Below are 12,962 nucleotides of genomic sequence, written 5' to 3'. Positions count from 1 at the left end.
GGATGACGTTCCCCCTCCTGCCCGATTAGCAGAGCAGAGAATTGATGGAAAAGGGTCTGTTTCTCATATTAGCTGGGATGCCGGACTGGGGGCTTCAAGTCCCTGCCCCCGACACCGACCTCAAGTCCCTGAGCTTCGACCCCACATCATTAAATGAAGGGGTCGGAGCTGATCAGTCTTGGAGGCCTCTTGCACTTTGACATCAGGGATCCTGGGGCCATGGAAAAAGTCTCTCAGGCCCTTCCAAGAAAAAAGCTGAGTTGGAGGGGGTAGTGTTTACCTCTGGGAACACATTTAGGAGGGGGAGGGGCCCCTTTCTCTTCCCTCCCGGTGAGGAGCCGCCGCTGGGCCCAGTCTCGCTCTGAGGACCCTGGGTTCCCTTTTGGGGAGAAGCGGGCTCTGCCCTCATTAGCATGACTGTGCCCAGGCTAGCCCACTAGCATTAGACATGCATGCCAGCCGCTGGTAATTTCCCACACAGACATCTTAGTCACGAGCCAGTTGAGGAGACAACAAAGCCCGGCGGCCACGTCCACGGGGCGCGCTCTCCAGGCCGGGCCAGACCGAGGACTCGCTGTCTCGGGGCCTCCTCCGGGCGCCCCCAGCCTCATGCCCCCACCGCGGGGACAAGGGAGATCAAAGGGCGCTGCCGCCAGATGTGGTTTGGCTGGCCTGCTTTCCATGCTCGTGTTCCTGAGATCATCCATCTCTCTTGGGCATCTTACTGAGCTCTGGCTGTTGCCATGTGGCTGCTCCGAGTTCCTCCAGCCTTGTGCATATGCCAGGGACTTCCATCTCCTCTCTCCCTGCTGGTGGAGATCCGGGCCCTCACTCTATCCCTGCCTGATAGCTGGCTTGGAAACCAGTTTTGTTACCCTTGAGTGGATAAAGGGCCGAGCTCGGCGTTGGGAAGGTCTGCACTTAAACATTGTTGTCAGCCCTGCCCCCAAGAAGGAGGGTCCGGCCTCCCCACTTCAAGTATTTCACCTCGAGGGCCCCGAGTTCCTCATCTACAAGGGTGGAGATGAGAGTTGCTGGTCCCAGAATTCCTAGCAAATAGCCCCAAGTCTGATCCTGAGAAAAGGATTCCTTTTTTCTCCAGGGGTGGGGAACATGCCCACCCTCCAGCTTGAAATCTTCATAAAACGCATCCCATCCCACCTGCACTCAGTCCTGCGTCACAGGGAGACCGAGGAGGCTCTCTCCGAATCCTGGGCTGTGTCTGTGCTGACTCAGGTAGAAAGAATTTGCAGGAAAAGTCCAATTGAGGCGGACAGATTGCCTTTGATAAATATAACTCCTGGCAGCTTTCTGTTTGAAAAGGTTGCTGCGTTCCTTTGATTTGCTATTTTTATTTTGCTGTTAAAGGGGTGCTCTGGGGCCATATTAGGACCCTGTTGAAAAGGAGAAATGAACCAGCCGAGAGTGCGTCATTTTGCGATGTGTGGGTTTTATTGAGTTGTGTATGTATGAGGGGCTTTGGGTTTTTTTTTTTAACTCTTTTTTTAAAAGGTTAGCTTATTTGGAGTTTGCCGGAGCCGAGGCCATTAGCAGTTGTTTTTCCAAACATCTCCCGCCCCCTTTTCAAATATGTAATTGAGTTTTATACACACATTTTCCCCAGTGCAGTTTCTGAATTGAGCTGTCATTTAAAAGGGGGCTATTTTCCTTCAGCTGCTTGTAGGATTTTTTTTTTCCTGCAGGGAGTAATCACTCTCGTCCCTCCTTTTTTCTCTCTACAGAAAAAGGAGTAGTATTTTCAGAAAGATCCCTCACTTCTTCTTCGGAAGATTTGGACTGCCCCCTAGTTTACAAAGCTGTCCAGCATTGTTCCGTAGCCTGGCGGTCACTGAACAGTCCGGGCTTTCTCCTCCCCAAGGGGACAGCTTCCTTCTTCTTGGTCCCTGAAAAGACTAGAAGGGTTTATGCTTTAGTTTGCTGAACAGTGACCTGCTCAGGTTCTCTTTAGGCACGCTTCCCGGGGAACGGTGAGCTCCTGTTCCCAGAGTCTGGGTTCAGTGGCTCGCTGAGGGCCCAGGACTAATGGGGAGGGGGTTGGTTTTTGCTTCGGTTGTTGTCCCCCATCTCCACGAGCTTCTCCTCTGTAGAAAGCTTGTCTGCTTCGGGTGTACGTGAGGAGGCTCCGGGATTTCTTGAGTAGAAGGGAATTTTCCTAGAGTTTGGGTAGTTCCGGCCTCTCTGACGTCAGATTGCACAAGGATAGATCGACTCTGCTCCAGAAGGGACCTGCGGGTCCTTTTGTTTAAATAAGTCCGAGAAAAGGAAGATGCAGCTTGAGGCCCGTAACACATTTGTCCACAATGTCCATTTTCGGTATTCCGCTGGAATCCGGCCAGAAGGACACTGATGCGGAACGTCGCCTCCTATCTCGGATCTGTAGAGTAGAATTAAATACATTACTTATTAAGGACCCCGACTTTGCAAATCTCATGGTAGTGATGGGAAGGGGAAAGCCCAGGAACTAGGCGTGCAAGACCAGGGTCACAGTTGTGGAGCTACAAGGAGCCAACTCGACATTTTTCAAAAAAATATAATATAATTGATAGTTTCTGTTTTTAGATCATTTGCATTTCCCCAGCTATCTTAGAGCACCAAACCCAGTGGCAAAGAATGAAGGAGAGAAGGGGAAGAAAGTGTTCAGCAAATAAAGGAAAGAAGGGAAGAAAATGTTCAGCAAACAAACATTTCGAAAAAATCTTGTTACATATGGCACAGAGTGTGGGTGCAAGGAACTCTTCCTCCTCTTGGATCCCTGAGGAGACTGAGGCCGGAGGGGACTGTGGCTCAGCCGGGAGCCCACAAGCTGAAGGGATGCTTCCCCCAGCTGCGTGGGGCTCCCAGGATGGGCGAACACCGTGAGAGAGACCTGCCTGTGGATTGTCTAAGAAGCCCAAGGCCAGTTGTTGCGGCCACCTGGGAATTAACGTCCATAGCCGTTAAACAGCACAAGGAGAGAGAATCCCGCATGGAGCTCCTGGAATTCAAAGGGACTTCTATTTCCCCCCCCCCCCCTTCACTCTTCAGGAACACTGGCAGGGCAAGAGGAGGAGGAGGAGGAGGGAGAGTCCAAAGTGGGCAGGGCTGCCCGTGGCCCCGGAGCGCCAGCGACTCCAGCCGGGAGGTGAGACAGACACAGAGCCCGAGAGATGTGTGGGGACGGGTGACGGTGTGTCTGCCAGTTCAGAAGAAGGGAGGACTCGGTCAGGCTGCGTCGCTCCTGGAGGAGACGCAAATGTGGCGAGGGGGCGTCGGGCCCTCCCCGGGAGAAGCTTTTCTTGTACTCCTCGGCTTGCTGTGGGCCCGGCAGATCCCAAAGGGAAGTTGCACGAGGAAGACCCCAAAAGTGGGATCCGGCTAAATGGGGGTGTCTGTCAGTTGGATGAGCACGGACATGAGATGCAGCAGCAGCCAGGGGGAGTCAGAACATGATCCGAGACAGCGTGTGGGGAGACAATGAATTTGCTCTAGGGCACAGAGATCAGGGAGTCTAATGGAGCCCTCAGAGACAAAGGGGAGCCCAGCGATGCCGAAGCCGATCCCCCAGACAGTCGGCCCGGGACTGGGCTGGAGCAGCAAGTTTTAGACACCAAACAGGTTATACCAGGTATCTCTTACCTGTGGGACGGGGGAGTGACAGATGAGAAGGGACCCTCGGAGAGAGGCAGGGGCCCCCTTTTGTCACAGGAGAGACTGCTGGGGGCTCCTCTGCTTTTCTCACAAAGCCCCAAAGGTAGAAGAGGGAGAGAGACCGGACCTGCGGTCACCTTGAGAAGTCCCAGGTGAGGAAAGTCCTGCTGCCGTGCTTACCGACACCTCCTCAGCAGTTCCCCTGCAGCTAGGCCGGCCTAATAGTGCCAGACCCGGCTAAAACTCCCCGTCTCTGAAAGGTGGCGAGGGGATTGGTCAGCACAGGTCAGGAGTCTCGTGGCTTTGTGGGTACTCTCTGTTGTACCTCAGACTGCCCTCCATAAGGGCCCAGCTGAAATGAAAATTACAAATCAAGGCTCTGTGGGACAACCGAAGAAGAGCGGCTTCTGCAAGTCGGACCAGGAGCAAGGAGCCCCCAGCCTTCATTTCTCAGCCTCCTGAGGGAGGCTTGGACCAATGACCTGAGGATCCTCCCAGCTCTGTGTCGTGAGAGACTTTTCAGGGGTGGAGTACGGCCTTTTAGCGAAGGCTGCCCAGAGGTGTCTGGGTGCCGTGTTCAGCCCACTCCTCTGGCCTCCCAGGGTCGGCACGCTGACCACTTGGGCCTTGTCTCTGGGCTCGTTCTCTGAGAATGAGGATGTGAGCTCAGGTGTGCCGGGGCCGGGTTTGGAGTCAGGTGGTTTGTTCACATGAGGTCACCTTGCAGCTCAGCTTTCCCAGGAGGTTCTTGTCAGCGTCTGAGCATTTACCAAAAATGGAAGGCGGATATTGTGCCCGTGTGCGCACACACCACGAGAGCCCCTGATGCGGGTGGAGGGCAGGTGGAACTTTGGGAGCTGGCAGAGCCGCTGCAAAGGGCCCCAGCCTTCAGGGGTTTTGGGGGGGAGGGTAGCAGGCGCCATATTGGGCCAGGCTTGAGGCTGATGCTCTCCCCATTGATAGTGGGAGAAGGTGAAGCACCAAGGACCAGGCAGCAGAGCCAAGCGCTCTGGCTTTGGATTTATGTGCCCATGTAGACATGGCACTTGTCACATTTGTCCTTATTGTGCCAAGCTCTGTTTTTGTGGGCAATGCCTTGGGGGAAGCCTGTTGTGGGGCTGCCCCGCAGCATGTGGAGAGTGCTCGGTGTCCTCTGGTGTAGAAGGAAAGGGTTAGCACAGATCATCGTGATTTATGAATCTAGGATTCTCCAGGATCCATTTGGAAAAGAGGGCATGCGTACAGAAAAATGGATCTGACGCCTGTTTTTGTCTCTGGCAATAGCAGAAAAAGGAAAATAAGGGCAGTGCCTGCTAGGTTCCTCCCCCACCCCACCTCCAGCAGTGACCTTCTCTGCAGCTTCATTCTCGGAGACCCTGAGTTTCTAATCTGGTGCTTGTGAGAGATCAGGCAAGTCAAGGGCGGGGGAGGGGGCCCATGCTACGTAACATAGGTGACGTGTACATTTCAGCTGGCACCTAGCAGCATTACTGAGGTGATTCCCTCTGTCCCCTTCTGCATTGAAACTCCCTGTTCAAAGGCTGGAGGGATCCCTTTCCTTCTTCTTCTCCCCCTCTTCTTCCTCCTCCTCCCCATCTCCTCACTGTCTTTCCCCTTCCCTCCCCTCTCCTTTCTCATCCTCTCCCCTCTCCCCACCTCTCCTCTGTCTAGCTTTTGTCTTTTTTCTCCCCCTTACTCGTGTATCCGACCTCACATCTCGGAACCTTTGGATGATGACGGAGGAGGTGGGCTGAATGAAGCCGTCACCGTGCATTGCCTTCCCTTTTGGATGGATGAGTCACAGTCCCCAGGGAAGCCGAAAGGAACCAAGTTCAGAGCTGCCTTTGATGCCTTTGGGGGAGGCCAGGGAGCGAGGGGGAGGGGAGACAGGAGGCCCGGGCTTGGGAAGGCCAGAGGTCTTGGAGGGTGGAGGAGACTGGGGTGCTCCCCGGGCTCTGAGGAAGAGCCGAGTGCTCCCGGTGGGGCCTAGAGCATCGAGAGAGACATTGCCATTGAACCAGATCCGTCAGACCGAGCCCGGTGTCAGCCCAACAGAAGCGCTCCATTCTTCCCAGGTCAGACGCTGCCCAACACCATGGGCTTGGTGGCTCTCTGAGATCACTCCCAGCAGCCCCTGGGCTCTGCCAGCCTCCCCTGTGCCCAGGGACTCCTGGCAGCCATACTCCACATAGGCCAAGGAAGGCCAGAAACCCACATGCTTGTAATAACCCGTGGCCGCCTTGCTCGTGAGTGATTCCTGGTTTAGAAGTTCTTTCTCTCCCCCCCCCCACCCCCCGCCTTTGTGTGTCTGTCTGTCTGTCTCTCTCCCCTTCCTCCTCCTCCTCTCCTCTCTTTACTGTTTGTGTCTCTTTCTGTGTCTCTTTTCCTTCCTCCCTCTCTCCTTTTTTCTTCCTTTCCCCCTTCCTCCCTCCCTCTCTCCTTCTTTCTTCTCTCTCCCTCTTTCTCCCCTCTTTCCCTTTCTTTGCCTCTCTCCCTTTCTTGCTCCTCAGATTGTCTCATCGTTCTTTAGCTTTGGCCATGTTTTGCCACTTTCTCTTGTGATCAAATCTCTGATCCGCAGCCTCTGACCGATTGCTAGCATTTCTTATATTTTCAAAGGCCCAAGTGGGCCTGAAATTTTAAATGAGAAGGAGCCATGTTGTTTGCTATTTAAAGGTGTCGGCAGGGGTGGGAGGGAGGCTTTCTCACTGGCATGGCTTTTATTCAGTAAGCAAATTGTTCCCTTTTCATTGCCCCTTATCTGCAGACAGTGAATTGGAAGTTTATTGTGTAAATTGGCAGCAAGGCCTAGTGGAGAGAGAGCCGGCTTGTGAGTCAGGAAGCCCCGACTCCCCAGCCTGCCTCTAGTTCTGAGTCAGAGAGCATGAGCTGGAAGAGACTCGGGCCTTTCTGGTCCAATGGGCTCATTTTATATGGAGAAATGTGGACTTGGGACTGGCCCCTGTGATGCGGTCATGCAAGATTTGAACCCAGATCTTATCATTTCAAAGCTCTGAGCTTCCCCTCTCTACCACGTTGCCTCCCTTCTTGGCTTTGGGGCTGAGTAGATCACCTCTTGGGACTCCAGACACCGCAACAGCAGGTTCTAGAGCAGGGACTGACTTATAGTGAGCGGGGAGCTTCCTCACCAGGAGCTCCCTAGACTCATTACAGAGAGAGCCCAGAAAACACTGGAAGTAGAGTAGAGGGCTATTGCAAATTGGATTTGCTGAAAACTTAAAACATTCTTATTTAAATTATAGGATTTTAAATGTCTCTGCTAAGATATTTTCTCATCTAGAATATTACTAGTCAAGATGGCAGAGAGAAGCCAAGATGTTGCCTGAGGTTCCCCAGCTTTCCTCAGATTTGTGGGGTGACAGAATCCACAAAAAGCTGAAAATAACTTAGGAGACTTCAGGAAAGGTCTCTCTCACTTGAGTAAAAGGGGAGCAGTGTCCCAACACAAGTGGTATCTGGATAAGGCAACTGGAGACTCATAGCCTCAGCACAGATCAGTGACTTAGGCCCTGCTGACTTGGCTCAGCAGGCATCCTGCCAGCCCTGACCATAGAAAACTACTTTAGCAACAGGGAAAATCAAAACAGATCAAAACACCCCTCCCAAAAAAATCAAATTGGGGCAGCTAGATGGTACAGTGGATAGAGCACCATCCTTGAAGTCAGGAGGACCTAAGTTCAAATCTGATTTCAGACACTTAACACTTCCTAGCTGTGGGACCCTGTGCAAGTCACTTAACCCCAATGCCTCCGTTAAAAATTAAGAGAGGTAGAAGAAAAATTGGAAAAATAAATGAAAGCTATGTAGGAGAATTATGAAAGAAATAATCAACAGCTTGGAAAAAGAAGCACAAAAATTGGAGAAAAAAAAACTTCCTTAAAAAATAGTATTGACCAAATTGGGAGGGGGGAAAATTTTTTAAGAAAATAACTCCTTTAAAAGTAGAATTGGCCAAATGGAAAAAGAGGTACAAAAGCTAACTGAAGAAAATAATTCCTTTAAAATGATAATTGAGCAAGTAGAAGTTAATGACTCCATGAGACATCAAGAATCAGTCAAACAAAATCAAAAGACTGAATAAAAAAGAAAATGTAAAATACCTCGTTGGAAGAACAACCTGGAAAGTAGATCCAGGAGAGATAATTTAAGAATTGTTGGTCTACCTGAATACCCTGATTAAAAAAAGAACCCAGACAACATCTTTCAAGAAATGATCAAGGAAAATTTCCCTAATATCCTAGAATCAGAGGGTAAAATAGTCATTGAAAGAATCCTTCTCCTGAACCACCTTCTGAAAGAGATCCCAAAATAAAAATTCCAAGGAATATTGTAGGCAAATTCAGGTCAAGCACAAGATACTGCAAGCAGCCATAAAGAAATAATTCAAATATCAAGGAGCCACAGTCAGGATTAGATTTAGCAGCTTCTACATTAAAGGATCAGAGAGTGTGAAATGTCATATTCCAGAAGGCAAAGGAACTTGGATTATAACTAAAAATCAACTATGCAACACAATTGAACATAATTTTTCAGGGGAAAAAAGTGGACATTGAGTGAAAAAGGGGATTTTCAAACTTTCCTGATGAAAAGACCAAAGCTGAACAGAAAATTTGATTTTCAAATATAAAACTCAAGAGAAGTATAAAAAGGTAAACAGGAAAGGAAAAAGAACAATTTCAACATTGTCTTCAATAAGGTTAAACTGTTTATATTCTTTCATGAGAAGATGATGCTTGTAATTCTTAAGAACTTGAAGTAGTAACAGAAGTATACTCAGACAAGATGTGGATATAAGTAGACTTTGATGTGTTGATTAAAAAAAAATAAGGCATAGAAAAAAAGGATTATGTTGGAAAAAGAAAAAAAAGGGAAAGCAGAATGGGGTAAAATATATCAAATAAAGAAGAATGAAAAGGTGGTGGCTGATACAAAGGAGGGTAGATTGAGGTAGATGGTAGTCCAAAGCAAAACACTGGTGAGGAACTGGATGAAGGAAAGAAAGAAAATATATAAATATGAAAATAGGATGGAGGGAAAAAGAGTTAATAATCATAATTATGAATGTAAATGGGAAGAATTCTCCCATAAAATGGAAGCAGATAGCAGAGTGTATTAAAAACCAGAATCCTATGATATGTTATTTACAAGAAACATATTTGAAGCAGAGATACAGAGTAAAAGATAAAAGGCTGGAATAGACTGTATTATGCTTCAACTGAAGTGAACAAAGAAAAAAGCAGGTATAGCAATCTTGATTTCAGACAACGCAAAAGCAAAAATAGATCTAATTAAAAGAGACAAGGAAGAATACTATATCTTGCTAAAAGATACCATAGACAATGAAGTAATATCAATACTATATGTCAAGCATCTAAATTCTTAGAGAAGTTAAATGAGTTACAGGAATAAATAGCAAAACTGTACTTGTAAGGAATATTAATCTCCCCCTCTCAGAACTAGGTAAATCTAACCACAAAATAAATAAAAAAGAAGTTAAAGAGATAAATAAAATGTTAGAAAAGTTAGATATGCTAACCCTCTGGAGAAAACTGAATGAGGATTGAGAGGAATATACCTTTCTTAGCTAGCTGTATGTGATGCCTATACAAAAACTGACCATGGGTTAGGGCATGAAAAAGCTCAGAGTCATTAATAATTAAAAGCATTCTTTTCAGGCCATGAATCATTTTAAAATAAACATAATAAATGGCCATGGAAAGCTAAATTAAAAATTAATTGGAAACTAAATAATCTAATCCTAAAGAATGAGTGGGTCAAACAACAAATTATAGAAATAATGATTTCATTTTAAAAATGACAATAATAAAACAACACACTGGGGGATTCAGCTAAAACAGTACTTGGGGGAAATTCTCTCTATCTCTAAATGCTTATATGCATAAAATAGAGAAAAAGTAGATCAATCAATCTGCTCTGTTTTGGAAACTTTTTCTAGTTTCTAGAACAAATCAAAAATCTTCAATTAAACACCAAATTAGAAATTCTGAAAATCAAAAGAGGATTAATAAAAATTGAAAGTAAGACAATTTTTTAATTCATAAATAAAACTAAAAACTGGTTTTATAAAAACTAATAAATAGATAAACCTTTGATTAATTTAATTAAAAAAAAGAAATATCAGAAATGGAAAGGGTGAACTCACACTAATGAAAAGAAAATTAAAGCAATAATTAGGAGCTATTTTGGCCAACTATATCAGTAAATCTGATGATCTGAAGTGAAAGGGATGAATATTTACAAAAGTAGAAATTGCCCAGATTGACAGAAGAGGAAACAAAATACTTAAATAACTATTTTAGAAAAAGAAATTGAACAAGCTATCAATGAATTCCCCAAGGAAAAAGCTCCAAGGCCAGATAGATTTACAAGTGAATTCTACCAAACATTTAAAGAACATTCTATAAAAACTCTTTGAAAAAATAGATGGAGTCCTACCAGATTTTTTTTGACATAAATGTGGTACTGATACTAAACCAGAAAGAGCCAAAGTGGAAAGAAAATTATAGGACAATTTTCCTAAAGTAATGTAAATGTAAATTTTTTGGTGAAGTTTTTTATTTTCAAAACATGCATAATTTTAAACATTCACTCTCGCAAAACCTTGTGTTTCACTTTTTTCCTCCCTTCCTTCCCCGCATCCCTTTCTCTAGATGGCAAGTAATCCAATATATATTAAGCACGTAAAATTCTTTGCATCTTTCCACAATTTTCATGCTGCATAGGAAAAATCAGATGAAGAAGAAAAAAAAGAAAGAAAGAAAACAAAAAGCAAGTCAACCACAAAAAAAAGGTGAAAATACTGTGTGATCCACACTCAGTACCCACAGTTCTCTCTCTGGGTGCAGATAGCTCTCTTCAAAATAAGATCATTGGAACTGCCTGAATTGTCTCATTGTTGAGAAGAGCCACATCCATCAGAATTGATCATTGTATAGTCTTCTTGTTGCCGTGTACAATGATCTCCTGGTTCTGCTCATTTCACTTAGCATCAGTTCATATAAGTCTTTCCAGGGCAGAGTTGTAAACTATAAAATAAACCTACATAAATCATCTGGCATTTCTATATATTACCAATAAAACTCAACAGGAAGAGTTAGAGAAATTACATTCAAAATAATTGTAGACATTGCAAGATACTTGAGGTTCCACTTATTAGGAACTATATGAACACAACTACAAAACACTTTAAGCAAATAAAGTCCGATCTAAACAGTTGTGAAAAATATCAATTGCTTGTCGGTAGGCTGAACTAATTTAATTAGTTTATCGCTAATTCTGCCTAATTAATTTACTTATTCAGTGCCATACCAAACTACCAAAAAAAAAAATTTTATTTTATAGAGCCAGAAAAAAATAGCAAATTTTTATTTTATAGAACTAGAAAAAAATATTAACAATAGCCATTTGGGAGAACAAAAGGTCTGGGGGAGGAGGGAATGCAAAGGAAGGTGGCTTAGCCATACCAGATTATAATTATGTTATAAAGCAGCCATCATCGAAACTATTGGTACTGATTAAGAAATATGAAGCAATGGAATAAATTTGATATACAAAATAGAGTAATAAAGAATCATAGTAATCTCATGTTTGGTAAACTGAAAGACTACAGCTTCTGGCATAAGAACTCACTATTTGAAAAACAAATTCTTGCGGAGAGAACTGCAAAATAGTATGACAGAAACTTAGAAATTAGGCATAGACCAACATTTCACATCTAAGGCCAAAATAAAGTCAAAATGGGTATATGATTTAGACCCATTTAGACATGAGGAATGATGCCAGAAGCAAATTAAGAGAGTTAAGGAATAATTTACCTGTCAAATCTTTGGAGAAGAGAATTTGTGATTAAACAAGAAAGAACATGATAAAATGCAAAATGGATAATTTTTATTACATTACATTAAAAATAAAAAATTAAATTTTGGGTTTTTTGTACAAACAAAACCAAATGCAGCCAGCATTAGAAGAAAAACAGAAAGATGCGAAACAATTTTTATATCAAGTATTTCTGATAAAAGCCTTATTTCTAAAACATAGAGAAGTGATTCAAATTTGTAAGTATACAAGTCTTTTCTCAATTGATAAATGGGAATAGCAAAAGGATATGAACATGCTACTTTCAGTTGAAGAAACTAAAGCTATCTAGTCCTATGAAAAAAATGCTCTAAGTCACTATTGAAAGAAATGCACATTAAAACAACTCTGAAGTGGCACTTTACACTTATCAGATTAATTAATTTGACAAAAAAGGAGAATGATAAATGTTGAAAAAGATGTGGAAAAAAGTGGCAGACTAATGCAGTTGTTGATGGAGTTGTGAACTGATCCAGCTACTCTGGAAAACAATTTGGAACTATGCCCAAAGGTAACCAACTCTGCATACCCAACGCCCCTACTAGGTTGGTATCCCAGAGACCCACATGTGCAAAAATAATTATAACAGCTCTTTTTGTGATGGCAAGGAATTGGAAATTGAGGTGATGGCCATCAGCTGAATGGCTGAACTTGTGGTATATGAATATGATGGAATATTATTGTTCTATAAGAAATGATGAGCAGACTGATTTCATAAAATCCTGCAAAGACGTACATGAACTGATGCTGAACGAAGTGAGCAGAACCAGGAGAACACTGTACATAGTAGCAGCAACATTGTATGATGATCAAGTAGGAAGGGCTTGAGTCTTCTCACCAATATGATGATCCAAGACAGTTCCAAAAGATTCATGATGGAAAATGCCTTCTATATCCAGACAAAAAATTATGGAGTCTGAATGCAAATCAAAAACCATGATTTTCTTTTTTTTTTCTTTTTTTTCTTCTTTTATGACATGGAAATGTGTTTTATATGATTACAAAAACTTATACCAGATTGCTTGTTATGAAGAGGAGGGGTATGGAAGGGAAGAAGGGAAAAAAAATGTGGAACTCAAAAATCTTATGAAAAATGAATGTTGATGACAAATCTAGAAATATATTTGGAAGGATTGTACGTACTTAAGCTATTGCTTGCTGTCTTGGAGGAGGAGATGGGGGAGGAAGGGAGAAAAAATTGGAATGCAAAATCTTACAGAAGGGAATGTTGAAAATTATCTTGGAATATATTTGGTGGGGAAGCACTATTGAGAAAAAAAATTTTTAAATGAGTGTTGAAAACTATCTTTATATGTGATTGGAAAAAATAAAACACTATTTACCAAAAATTTTAAAAAGAAAGAAGGAAAGTGGAATCTTCTTAAGAGAGTTCCTCAGTGAAATAAGCAAAGATGTGA

At 43.9% G+C, this 12,962-nt stretch overlaps 1 protein-coding gene across 1 annotated transcript in view; it reads left to right on the top strand.

The window, feature by feature from the left end:
- CUX1 (cut like homeobox 1) overlaps nucleotides 1-12,962 on the top strand; it is a 244,211-nt gene that overhangs the window by 101,789 nt on the left and 129,460 nt on the right. The gene's annotated exons all lie outside the window — the stretch shown is intronic.

This window comes from Sarcophilus harrisii, chromosome 4 (assembly GCF_902635505.1).
Source record: "Sarcophilus harrisii chromosome 4, mSarHar1.11, whole genome shotgun sequence".
Taxonomy (NCBI): Eukaryota; Metazoa; Chordata; class Mammalia; order Dasyuromorphia; family Dasyuridae; genus Sarcophilus; species Sarcophilus harrisii.
This window is presented reverse-complemented; position numbering and strand designations above follow the sequence as displayed.